The following is a 12,883-nucleotide window of genomic DNA, read 5'->3' on the forward strand; positions in this document are numbered from 1 at the left end:
ATGTAAGGAGGCACAGCTCGTGTGGAGAGGAGCATGCCACATCCTTCGCCGTATAGCACCCAGCCTTGGATGTATCTCATGGGGAGCTTTCTGTTGGCAGGCAGTCAGCCACGGCCGTTACCTTCTAAATGAGGCAAGGATGCAGGACACACAATATTCATTATCGAGGCAAGGTCGTGCGCAGTGGTCAGTTTGGAGGCTCTACCCATCCACCACGTACTGGAACCCACAGCAAACCGATTGAAGGTATGGGAGATGATAGGGAGTCTAACTGGATGGCATATCTGGAAAGCGCGGTGTCAGATGGCTTTCGGCAGAAAGAGACTCTCAATACAAGCGACCTTAGCAGAGCTCTAGGCCTCCATCATCCACTCCCTCCGCGGCCGATGGGACCAAGTGCAGGGCAAGTCCAAGGCTCATCAAGAGCTCCTTTGTCATTTCATGCGCACTTGGGGCGGACAGGACCTATTCTTTGTGATGCAAGCAGGCAGCCCCAATTGGCAATACACCCCCCCTCCATGGCTTCTCGCCCCCATCCCCCTCAGACCGCCTTGAGAGGCTTATAAACATGATGTAGTTGTGACTTTGCATTAGCTCCAACTAGTCTCTTGAGCATGAGCACCCCATTGTAATGAGTTTTTTTTAGTAATATAATCAGCCACATTTTACTTGTAAAAAAAAATCCATGATCCATTATTGACTTGTCACTTATGTCAAAGTTAGTCTTTCGACAAGCTATACTATGGTTTAGAACTCAGACATTATGATTCATACATATCATACATTCATATAAATGGCCTATCTATAATATGGATTGAGTCAAGTTGCAACATCATGATTCTCATTTCAAAGCAAACTGACAAAATGTCAAAATCGAGAATGAATCGTAATATATCATAAATAACGTATAAATTAGACTAAGGTCATATAATAGTCAAATCTCAATACAAGAATAGATACTAGATTGACAAAGTTCAATAACTAAACAAAATCACAAAAAAATCAATCTCTCATCCAAAATCTTGAGCCCTCACGAGTAATTACACATCATCATCATCATGTTTAACTTTTCCTGATAGTTTTTGTCAAAAAAACCAGTTTTTGGGTCCCAACTCACCAAAAAAATATAAAAATATAAAAACGCCTACGTTGTTTACTCTGAAAAATGTTTCGTACTTTAAGAAACGTTTTGTAAGTTTCAAATTCAAAGAAACGCATTTCTTAGCTGCTATGCATTAATTCATTAATTAATGCTAGTCCCTAGTATCACCACTGACACTTATTGGCCAAACAACTGACCTAGGGTCGAAACTGACACCAACTGTCTACCAAAACCAAGTTGACGTAACTTATTACAACTTTTTCCTTTGATATCCACTCCATCCTCGAGATCCTTTGCTTGTTACCATCATATAGCTGCCATGTGCATAAAATGTGCTAAACAACCTTACACATTTGATTAGTAACTTAATCAAATGTTATCGATAAGTTTAAAGTATCTCAAAATTTCACATAATTAATCAATGCTAGTCCCTAGTATCGCCACTAGCAATTATTGACCAAACAATTCTCCTAGGGTCAAAACTGATACCATCTCACTACCAAAACCCAATTGTTTATTTTATGACAACTTTTACTTTTAATACCCATTGCATCCTCGAGATCCTTGGCTTGTTACCATGAAATAAATAAGTACTATGAGCATCACATGTGCTAAACAACCTTACACATTTGATCAATAACTTAATCAAATGTTATCGACAAGATTAAAGCATCTCAAAATTCCACGTCCCTTGGAATTTCCATAAGACATCACAATCATAACATGGCCACTGTTGTCTAATCACGCCAAATGTCCCAAACCTTATTGAAAATTTTCATCCAACATAAAGATTATATAAATCTGCAAAACAATCCAAAACTATTGCTAGAAACCCATTGGATACATCCATAACTCATGTTTCTCAACTGCTCTGACTTCATAACCATAGTAAAGCATATTCTCAGCATAAACTATGGGTAAAATTATCAATGGCATTCATAATACGCTATTGTCCATGGAACCAACTATAAACATGTTATGACAAAGAATGCAAGGATCGAGACATGCAATGCTTCCAACAGAGAGAGAGAGAGAGTGAGTGAGTGAGTGAGTGAGTGAGTGAGTGCAAAGTAGAGAGTCAGAGTCAGAGAGAGAGATGCACGATGTTCTTGGGTACGAAAGACTAGTGTACCTCTTTAGGTTTTAGATAGATATATATGAAAGTACAAATGTGCTAAGGGTGTGTTCACACCTGTACACATATAAAAGGCACGATGGCCCTTTATTCCCAACAACCTCCCACCTAAAGGCAATGTGCCTTAAGAGGAGAAAAGAATCAACTAATTCTAGGTATATACAAAGCTGAAATCCAACTCCCATCATCTGTTAGCAATGAGCAAACCACTCTGCTAGAAGACCCTTCATGAGAAGATTTACAGGATTATCATTTGTATGCACTTTGACAAGCTCAATGCTCTTGCTGTCAAGTACATCTCTAATGAAGTGATACTTCACCTGTATGTGCTTCGTCTTTGCATGAAAGACGTGTCAAAGTACAGCGATGCGGAAGCGTAGGACAAAGACTGAGAAAGAGTGAATACAGAGAGAAGAAAGAGAGAAGAAAGAGAGAGAGAAAAGGAGACAGTGTAAACGCAAGAAATCTGCGGTGTAGTATGCTATATAAGAGTGCAGAAATACACAAGGGGGCAGAGGAAATATCTGTGTATGACTCCGACTTGATGACCTCGATCTCCGTCAGCCCAAGCACAATCTGTCTCAGCCAACAGATCTCAAGATCAAAATCTGAAATCACTGAATAATGTGCCAACAATGTGCTGGAGGACTACTATATAAAGCAGAAATAAAAGGCATAAAATAAACAGGTCGGCTGCATAAAATGCAGCCGACTGCAATAAAATAATGCCTAAAAAAACTGTCTGACTGCACTGCAGCCTGCCACGTGGCACCTGCACAGCCTGCTGACGTGGCTGGCTGCTGACGTGGCACTGTACTTTGTCTGCTGTCCAACTGCTGACGTGTCCTCTGTAATCTATCTACTGTACCAAACCCTAACTGTGCAGAAACCCTAACACAGCCTGTTCAAGGGATGACTCAAATGCTTAACACCCCTTCTCAGATCCTGGACAAGGCATCAGACTGAGGGCTCTGGAATGTTGCCGAAGAAGAGCCTAGGGAAGTGCCTTCGTAAACAAATCTGCAAGATTATCCTCCGTCTTGCAATACTCCACATCAATGGTCCCATCCAGAAGCTTCTCCCGAATGAAGTGATACTGGATCTCAATGTGCTTCGTCTAGGCACGGAATACTGGATTCCATACCAAGGCAATGTAACTCTCATTGTCGCACTGTAGAAGAGTAGGACGAGTCTGGGGGCAGCCAAGCTCCTCCAACAATCTCCAAAGCCACACAACCTCACATGTGCTGGAAGACGCAGCCCGATACTCCGCCTCAATAGAAGAAAGGGCTACCGTGGGCTGCTTCTTGCTACTCCAAGAGATAACACCTGTACCCAAGATAAAACAGTAGACCGTCGGTGGTCCACATCGCCAGCCCAATTCGAGGCACTCCAACCTGCAAGAACCAGATCTGAAGCATTTGTACCTGTGGGATAAGAAACCCCTAAGTCAGAGGTCCCCCTAAAATACCGAAGAATCCTCAAGGCAGCCTGCCAATGCACCTATTTGGGTTCCGTCATGAACCCTGCCAAAAACCCCACAGCAAAACAAAGATCAACACGAGTGTTGAGAAGCCAAATCAAGGATCCAATCAACTTACAGTAGTGTGAAGCATCCATTACAAGAGAATCTGAGTGGGAAGTGGCCTTCCAATTCGGATCCATAGGAGTAGTAATGGGCCGACAAGTCTCCATCTCAAAAGTCACCAAGAGCTCGTAAATGTACCTCTGCTGAGAGATGAAAATCCCCCTCTGAGACTGATAAATCTCGTGACCCAAGAAGAAATGAAGAAGCCCCAAATCCGTCATCTTGAATGCCTGATGTAAAGCTGTCTTGGTCTCTCCGACCTTCTGTGCATGATCCCCTGTCAAAATCAAATCATCAATATATAACACGAACAACACACAACCAATCTCAGAAGTGTGCACATAAAGCTACGGATTGACCTTGGAGAGCCAATATCCCAACTTCACTGAAGAAACGAGTCAATCTTCTCGTTCCATGCACGCAGAGCCTACTTAAGGCCATACAAGGCCTTCTTCAACCTGTAAACTTTCCCATCCAAAGAGCCAAAGCCAGGAGATTGCCCAATATAGATCTCCTCCTGCAAGTCACCATTCAAAAGGGCCGACTTCACATCCAACTGATAAACAGGCCATCTCCTATGGCTAGCTAAGACAAGAACAGCTCGAATAGTCGCCATACGAGCAGTGGGGGCAAAAGTATCATGGAAATCAATGCCTGGGTGCTGGGTAAAACCTTTAGCAACAAGGCAAGCCTTGTGCTTGTCCAAAGAACCATCGCTAAGGTACTTGGTCTTAAAGACCCACTTGACACCAATCACCTTCTTGTGAGAGGAACGAGGCACAAGAGACCAAGTGCCATTCCTCTCAATAGCTTCCAACTCAACTTCCATGGCCTTCTGCCAATGATCAGACTGCAAAGCCTCCTTCACTAAAGTGGGCTCTCAATCCTGCATAACACGGGTCAGTAAACAATAGTTGGAGCAAACAAGCTCCGAAGAATGTGTCTAGTTCCTCCGTGACCTCCGCGGTCCATCCTGCGGTTTCCACTCCTCAGGGACCCCCTCGATCCCTGAATCTCGGAGGGTGTCACGGGCCCAATGAGGAGGAGGACGAACCTCTCCCCGTCGCTCTCCGTCTGCTGAAGACTTAGGAACATCAACCGGCGGAAGCTCCTCGAGAGTGGTCCGAAGAAGAATCTTCATCAAGAGGCTCTGGCTCCAAAGGAACTGTCTCGGGAGCCCAACTCTCCCCTGGATCTCCCAAGGACGGGGTGCTCCTCACCCCCCTCTGTGGCCGGTACTTCCACGAACCGCACATCTTGGCTCCTGTAGACATCTTGCTTAACGGGATCAAACAAACGATAACCTTGGGATTAGGAGCTATAGCCAACAAAAACCTGTCGTCGAGAAGCCGCCTCGAACTTATCACATTGCATCTTCAGAATGTGCACATAAGCGTCACATCCAAAGATCTTGAAATAAGAGACATCTAACTTAGTCCCGAAGTAAGCCTCAAAAGGTGTCATCTTGTCAACGGCCGAAGTGGAAGATTGATTAAGGATGTGAACTTTAGTAGCCACTACCTCAGCCCACAGAAACTGAGGTGTCTGTCGGTACTCCATCATGGTGCGTGCCATCTCGAACACACTTCGGTCCTTCCGCTCCAAAATGCCATTCTCTTGGGGAGTGTTGGTGTTAGCAAACTGCTGGTGAATGCCCCTATCTGCACAAAAATGAGCAAACTCATTAGACATAAATTCACCTCCCTTGTCTGAACACAAGGTCTTCAGTCGCCGGCCAGAACAGTTCTCCTCAAAGAGAAGCCAATCCTTGAAATGAGAGAAAGCCTCCGACTTCAAAGTCAAGAAATAGGCCCAAGTCATCCTACTGTAGTCATCTACGATCAACATGAAGTACAAGCTCCCCTTCAAGGACTCGGTCCTCATCGGGCCACAAAGATCTGTAGAGACAAGCTCCATGGGTGAAGTAGACCTCCTAGAAGCTTTGTTGGGAATCGCATCCCGATGCAGTTTCCCACGAATGCAGGAGACACATGGCTGATGGCTCACCACTATGTCCGGCAAGCCTTGAACAAACGACCCTCGCGACGCCTTCCGAAGGTACTCGTAGTTCATGTGGCCAAACCGAGCATGCCATAGCTTGGACTATGTCTGAGAAATAAGAAAAAGAGAGATAAGAGCTGAAGAAGACTTCAATTTGTAGACTCCATTCTCCTCATACCCTGCAGAGAGAACCTTCCTCGATCCAAGATCAAGGACACGAACAGTATCACTGTCAAATTCCACCAAGAGGCCAAGAGCACAAATCTTGCGAACCAAAAGTAAATGATACCCCAATCCTGGCACATGCAATACCTCAGAGATGTGGGTACCACCATGTCCTTCTGGAATAAGCTGCATCTCACCCCGCACACCAATAGACACAGAAGAGTTGTCTCCAATGAGAATCTGCCCACGCGAAGGTCGCAAATGGGCAACACCAACGGAAGGAGTCATGTGCCATGAGGCACCACTGTCCATAATCCACTCTCGAGCCTGGGGAGTTGTCATCGCAGCATCAGAAGTTGTCGGTGTAGAGTCCTCAATGACTGCTAAGTGTAGAAAAGCAGTTGGTGAGGATGCAACCATTGCTCCAGAGTCCTTCGTGTCCTTCTTCTTGGTATCCTTCTTGTCTTTGTCGGGGCAATCCTTCTTCCAGTGACCGGTCTTTCCACAATTATGGCAAGTCAATTCCTTCTCCTTGTCCTTCTTGGATTTGTTGTCCTCCTTCTTCTTCTTTTGGTCCTTCCCCTTCTTCTACGAGGCTTGACCAACCAATGCCTCCGATTTGGAAGCATTATGTCCCTTCAATTGTTCCTCCTGGTCCAAGACCATAGGAACCAACTCTCCCCACCGAAGAGTCGACTTCCGCCTTGAAGCAATAAGAGCGGAATAAAAAGTACCGAATCGTGGCAGCAACTGGGATAGTAAAGTGATCGCCATGCCTTCAGAGGAAATAGGCTTCCCCGCATTTTGAACCTGCATCTGAAGCTGCCGAAGCTTGTTGATGTGTTCTCGAAGTGAAGAAGACTTATTCACGGACAAAGTCCGCATCTGCACCTCCAAAGAAACCCTCTTCATCAGGGTCATCCAGTTGTACATCTGGTCGAGCTCCAGCCATATCTCACAAGCCACCGTCAAGTGCTCGATGTGAGCGATCACAGCTATGGTGCAAGACAAAAACAGAAAAGATCGAATCCTGGCATTCAGTTTGTCCCACTGAGACTGGGCCTTGGTCAACTCCACATGAGCATTGGAAGAGAGTTTGGACTCATCCCTCACCGAGGGCCTATGAATCTCCTCCATCACCAGTTCTGCCAAATCATAAGACTCTAAAATGGCCAACATCATCACCCACCAGATGCCGTAATTGTCACCATCAAGCTTTTGATCCATTGGAAGAGCCGGTAAGACAGGCACCTTCCTGTCCATGATCGCCTGGAACTCCAAATCAGTCTCTGTAGACATGTTAACCTGCAATACCTGCACAAACGCAAAAAGAAGCCCCCTCTGACTATGAAAACACAGCCTTCTAGGACTGATTCCTCCGCTGCCCAAACCTTCTTCACCTGCAGGAGGCGATGAAAAGGTAAAATCTACAATGGAAGGCCTCAAACGCAGTCTTCCTCCCCTTGGAACAGCAATAACCTGCAACAAATTCACCGATTAGACTCCTTTCCCACACGTCCACGCTTGCTTCAGACTTGATCCAATGCGCAGCCCTCCCGCTCGCCCTCGAATCCTGGAAACGCAGCCTTGTGTCGCGCTGAAATCTCCTATTCAGATAGGTTCAGCCCTCAGTCAGTCCATCTTCACCGCTTTGATACTATGTCAGAGTGCAGCAATGAGGAAGCGTAGGACAAAGACTGAGAGAGAGTGAACACAGAAAGAAGAGAGAGAGAGAGAGAAGGAGACAGTGTAAACGCAAGAAATCTGTGGTGTAGTATGTTGTATAAGAGTGCAGAAATACACAAGGGGGCAGAGGAAATATCTACATATGTCTCCGACTTGATGACCTCGATCTTCGTCAGCCCAAGCACAGTCTGTCTCAGCCAACAGATCTCAAGATCAAAATCTGAAATCACTGAATAATGTGCCAACAATGTGCTGGAGGACTGCTATATAAAGCAGAAATAAAATGCATAAAGTAAACAGGTCAGCTGCATTAAATGCAGCCGACTGCAATAAAATAATGCCTAAAAAAACTGTCCGACTGCACTGCAGACTACCACGTGGCACCTGCGCAGTCTGCTAACATGGCTGGCTGCTGACGTGGCACTGTACTCTTTCTGCTGTCCGACTGCTGACATGTCCTCTATAATCTGTCTACTGTACCAAATCCTAACTGTGCAAAAACCCTAACACAGCCTGTCCAGGTGATGACTCAAATGCTAACAAGATAGGATTCCGTGCTAGCATGATAGCACTCTGACTATCACAATGGAGAACAGGTAACTCTGTAATGCTAAGCTCTCCCACCAGACGTGAAAGCCATAAAGCCTCCTTGCATGCCTCAATGGCAGCCACATACTCTACTCTGTAGTAGACAATGCAACACACTTTTATAGCTTGGAGATCCAAGAGACTACTCCTCCTGTGAAGGTAAACACGTACCAAAGAGTGGACTTTCTGCAGTCCGCATCACAAGCATAGTCTGCATCCATAAAGCCAATGACAGATGTCTTCTGCCTTCCAAAGCAGATGCACAAATCCTTTGTACCTTTGAGGTATCTCATAATACCTTTCACTGCTCCCCAATGCTTTTTACCACGGTTTTCCCACTACCGGTTCCGTCCTTGCTGGTCGCGATCGTTGCCCGTGCAGCCCGGTGAGTCCTATCCCCGTTGCGTGCGAGCCTGCTGTCCCGTCGCGTGCGAGCGTGCTGTCCTGTCGCATGCTGCAATCGATTGTCACTGCCTGCAGCTCACACCTATGCCTCTCCTGCTCACCTATGAGCTCTCATCACCACGTTGTTCTGCCTTAGCCTAGCGATCGTATGTAGCACCTTGCGCTCTGATACCAGTTTGTAGGAATCGATTAGGCACGAAGATCGAGGCAGACTATTGTATGTGCAATGAGAGACACACACACACACACACAGAGAGAGAGAGAGAGAGAGAGAGAGCGAAAACAAGCAGTGTAGAGTGTAAGCACGAACCACTCCCACTGCAAAGGCAATGTGAGGATGTGTAGCAACCATAGCATACATCAAACTGCCAACAATTGAATCATATGGTATCTTGGCCATTTCAGCCTTCTCATCATCAGATGTAGAGCTATCCTCTGCACTGAGTTTCACATATGGAGGCAATGCAACCCCAATTGTTTTCTTCCCCTCCATATTGAAACGCTGCAAAACTTTGGAGATATACTTCTGCTGAGATAGGTAGAATAATCCTTTTGACCTATCTTTGAGTATTCACATGCCAAGAATGTGATTTGCATCACCAAGATCCTTCGTGTCAAAGTTGCCATGAAGACTCCGCTTCAGTGAGTCTAAGGCATGAGTATCCCTGCCAGCAATCAGCATGTCATCAACATACAAAACCAAGATAATCAGCCTGCCATCTGTTGCCTTCTTGGTGTACAAGCAGTGATCTACTTGACTTCTATGAAAACCTTGAGACTGCATAAATGTATCAAACTTATGATACCATTCTCTTGGTGCTTGTTTCAGCCCATACAAACTCCTTCTGAATTTACATACCATCTTCTTTTTCCCTTGTGCCACAAACCCTCAGGCTGCTTCATATATATGTCTTCATGCAGATCACCATGTAAGAATGTAATCTTTACATCCATCTCTATGAGCTCCATATATTCATGCAGATAACTAAGGTGTGAAGAGACAAAGAGTACGTCATTCCTACTATCACTGTCATGAGTGACTACGTTCACCTCTTAAATTTTGACACTGCTCTTCTTAGGCTGACTCTCTTTCTTCTCTTCCTTGCTATCATCTATCTTCTTGCCCTTTCCTTTCTCTTTCTTCCATTTGTAGCAGTCACGTTTAAAGTAACCCTTCTTACCACAATAATGGTAGTCAATATCACGGGGACGTGAAATTTTGAGATGCTTTAATCTTGCTAGTAACATTTGATTAAGTTACTAATCAAATGTGCAAGGTTGTTTAGCACGTGATCCACATGGCAGTTTTTTCATGGAAACGGGCCAAGGACCCCGAGGATGCAATGGGTGTTAAAGGCAAAAGTTGTATTAAGTTATGCCAACTAGGTTTTGGTGGTCAGTTGGTGCCAAGTTGGACCCTAGGACAATTGTTTAGCCATTAAGTGTCAATGGTGACACTAGGGACTAGCATTGATTAATTAATTAATGCTAGTCTAAGGGTCAACAGAGGTTGGGAACCACTCCAAGTTGCAAATGGCCTCGCCAATTTCATTCCAGATGGGCATGTTTAATTTTGGGCAGAGTCAAAAGGGCTGAAATTATTTTTCAGAATTAATTAATTATGAAAAATAAATTTAATGACTGAAAATGCATTAGGAAGGTTGCCACTTGGAAAAACTTTCCTATGCAACTAGGGAGAAGGCTGTTGGAGGGTGGTGGAAGCTGAATGGGAGCCCTTCGGGGCTTGGTGGAGGGAGAGGAGGTGATCAAATTTGGCTCCAAGAGGCGACGACGACTAATTGCGTGCCGTGACAGGGCAGGGGACAGCAGGTTTTATCTTCTGCCTTAAGAGAGGCGGCAGTAGGAGAGGAGGGCTCGCCAGCAGAGCTGGTGTTTTACTCCCTTTTGAAGCTCTTGGTGCCATCAGATTTGTCATCAAAGCTACGAATCAGAAGATACATTTCAGCTGATTTTCTCTCTTTCTATAGCATTCTCTCATCTCCTCCAGTCTATGCTCAAGTATTCTCAGCAATTCTCAGCCATGGGTAACAGGGTACAGCCAAATTTGGTGGACAGCAGAGAGTTTACTGCTGTAAACCCTAAATTACAGCAGTAATTAGGGTTTAGCAGCCACCTTGGGACCCATGCCATCAATCAAAGGCATTGTACACTGAAATCAGCACCGGAAATTCGTGGAATTGTGAGGATTTCAGATATCAGCCCATCTATTGTGAATTTGGGGCAGCATTTGACCAGTTGGGGTTCCATTAGAGCAAGTCCTGGGTGAAAATCAAGGGGCAATTTGCCCGAATGCTTTGCTGATTATTGGAACATCAAGGGGCTTTCGAATCAGCCAAGGAGATTGTGAAATCTCAGCTTGTAATTTATCCATCAGCAATTGAAATTAAAGAAATACCGAAAGGGGCGCCAGTTTTGGGGCCAACAGGGTGTCCACTGTCCAAGTTTATGAAGGTAAAGTGAGCATTTCAGTTTATGTTCATTTGCTAATTGCTGCAATTAAGTGCTTAGTCAGGTTAAACCACCCTATCCGAGAAGGAAGGCTGGTTTCATGGTTCCATTGCCGGGATTTGAACTCGGGTCGCCTGGGTGAAAGCCAGATATCCTAACCAGATATCCCGGCAATTAGGCGACGGCAACTAATCATGCGCCCGGACAGGACAGGCGGCAGCAGGTTTTCTCTTCTGCCTCAAGAGAGGCGGCGGTAGGAGAGGAGGGCTCACCAGCCGAGCTGGTGTTTTACCCCCCTTTTGCAGCCATTTATGATCAGTTCTCATATCAGTCCATGATCAGTTTATGATCAGGTCATGCTCAGTTTTTAATGGTTTACAGTTGATTCCATGGACAGCCGCATGTAAACGAATGTCATTGAAAGTTTCAGCCATGGTTTATACTAAGAATATGCTTTACTGTGGTTTTGAAGTCAGAACGGTTGAGAAACATGAGTTATGGATGCATCCAATGGTTTCTAGCAACAGTTTTGGACTGTTTTTCAATTTTCTATTATGCTTTGCTGGCTGGAAATTTTCAATAAGTTTTGCGCATATGCAACAGTTTGACAACAGTGGCCAATGCTGTGGTGACTGTCATGCCAAATTGAAATTCCAATGCAATATACTTTTGCTTTGGCCCAATGCAGTGCAATCGAGGACAATTGCAAGGTTTTCAAGGGGGAGTTCTGTCACGGGGAAGTGAAATTTTGAGATGCTTTAATCTTGCTAGTAACATTTGATTAAGTTACTAATCAAATGTGCAAGGCTGTTTAGCACATGTGATGCACATGGCAGTTATTTCATGGGAAGGACCCCGAGGATGCAGTGGGTGTTAAAGGCAAAAGTTTTGTTAAGTAATGCCAACTGGGTTTTGCTGGTCAGTTGGTGCCAAGTTGGACCCTAGGACAATTGTTTAGCCATTAAGTGTCAGTGGTGACACTAGGGACTAGCATTAATTAATTAATTAATGCTAGTCCAAGGATCAACAGAGATTGGGAACCACTCCAAGTTGCAAATGGCCAAGCCAATTTCATTCCACATGAGCATGTTTAACTTTAGGCAAGGTCAAAATGACTGAAATTAATTTTCAGAATTAATTAATTCTGAAAAATTAATTTAATGGCTGAAAATGCATTAGGAAGGCACTGTGGTGACTGTCATGCCAAATTGAAATTCCAGTGCAGTATACTTTTGCTTTGGCCCAATGCAGTGGAATCGAGGACGATTGCAAGGTTTTCAAGGGGGAGGTCTGTCACGGGGACGTGAAATTTTGAGATGCTTTAATCTTTCTAGTAACATTTGATTAAGTTACTAATCAAATGTGCAAGGTTGTTTAGCACATGTGCTGCACACGGCAGTTATTTCATGGGAACGGGCCAAGGACCCCGAGGATGCAGTGGGTGTTTAAGGCAAAAGTTGTGTTAAGTTATGCCAACTGGGTTTTGCTGGTCAGTTGGTACCAGGTTGGACCCTAGGACAATTGTTTAGCCATTAAGTGTCAGTGGTGACACTAGGGACTATAGTCTAAGGGTCAACAGAGGTTGGGAACCACTCCAAGTTGCAAATGGCCTAGCCAATTTCATTCCAGATGAGCATGTTTAATTTTGGGCAGGGTCAAAATGGCAGAAATTAATTTTCAGAATTAATTAATTCTGAAAAAATAATTTAATGGCTGAAAATGCATTAGGAAGGCTGCCACTTGG

At 44.7% G+C, this 12,883-nt stretch overlaps 1 protein-coding gene across 2 annotated transcripts in view; it reads right to left on the reverse strand.

Annotated features, from left to right (window-relative positions):
- The window catches only part of PNG1 (peptide-N-glycanase 1), a 253,484-nt gene that overhangs the window by 208,312 nt on the left and 32,289 nt on the right, over positions 1 to 12,883 (reverse strand). The gene's annotated exons all lie outside the window — the stretch shown is intronic.

The sequence above is a fragment of the Lygodium microphyllum genome, chromosome 26 (assembly GCF_053477565.2).
Source record: "Lygodium microphyllum isolate KBCC chromosome 26, Lygodium_microphyllum_v1.1.10, whole genome shotgun sequence".
In the NCBI taxonomy this organism is placed as follows: domain Eukaryota; kingdom Viridiplantae; phylum Streptophyta; class Polypodiopsida; order Schizaeales; family Lygodiaceae; genus Lygodium; species Lygodium microphyllum.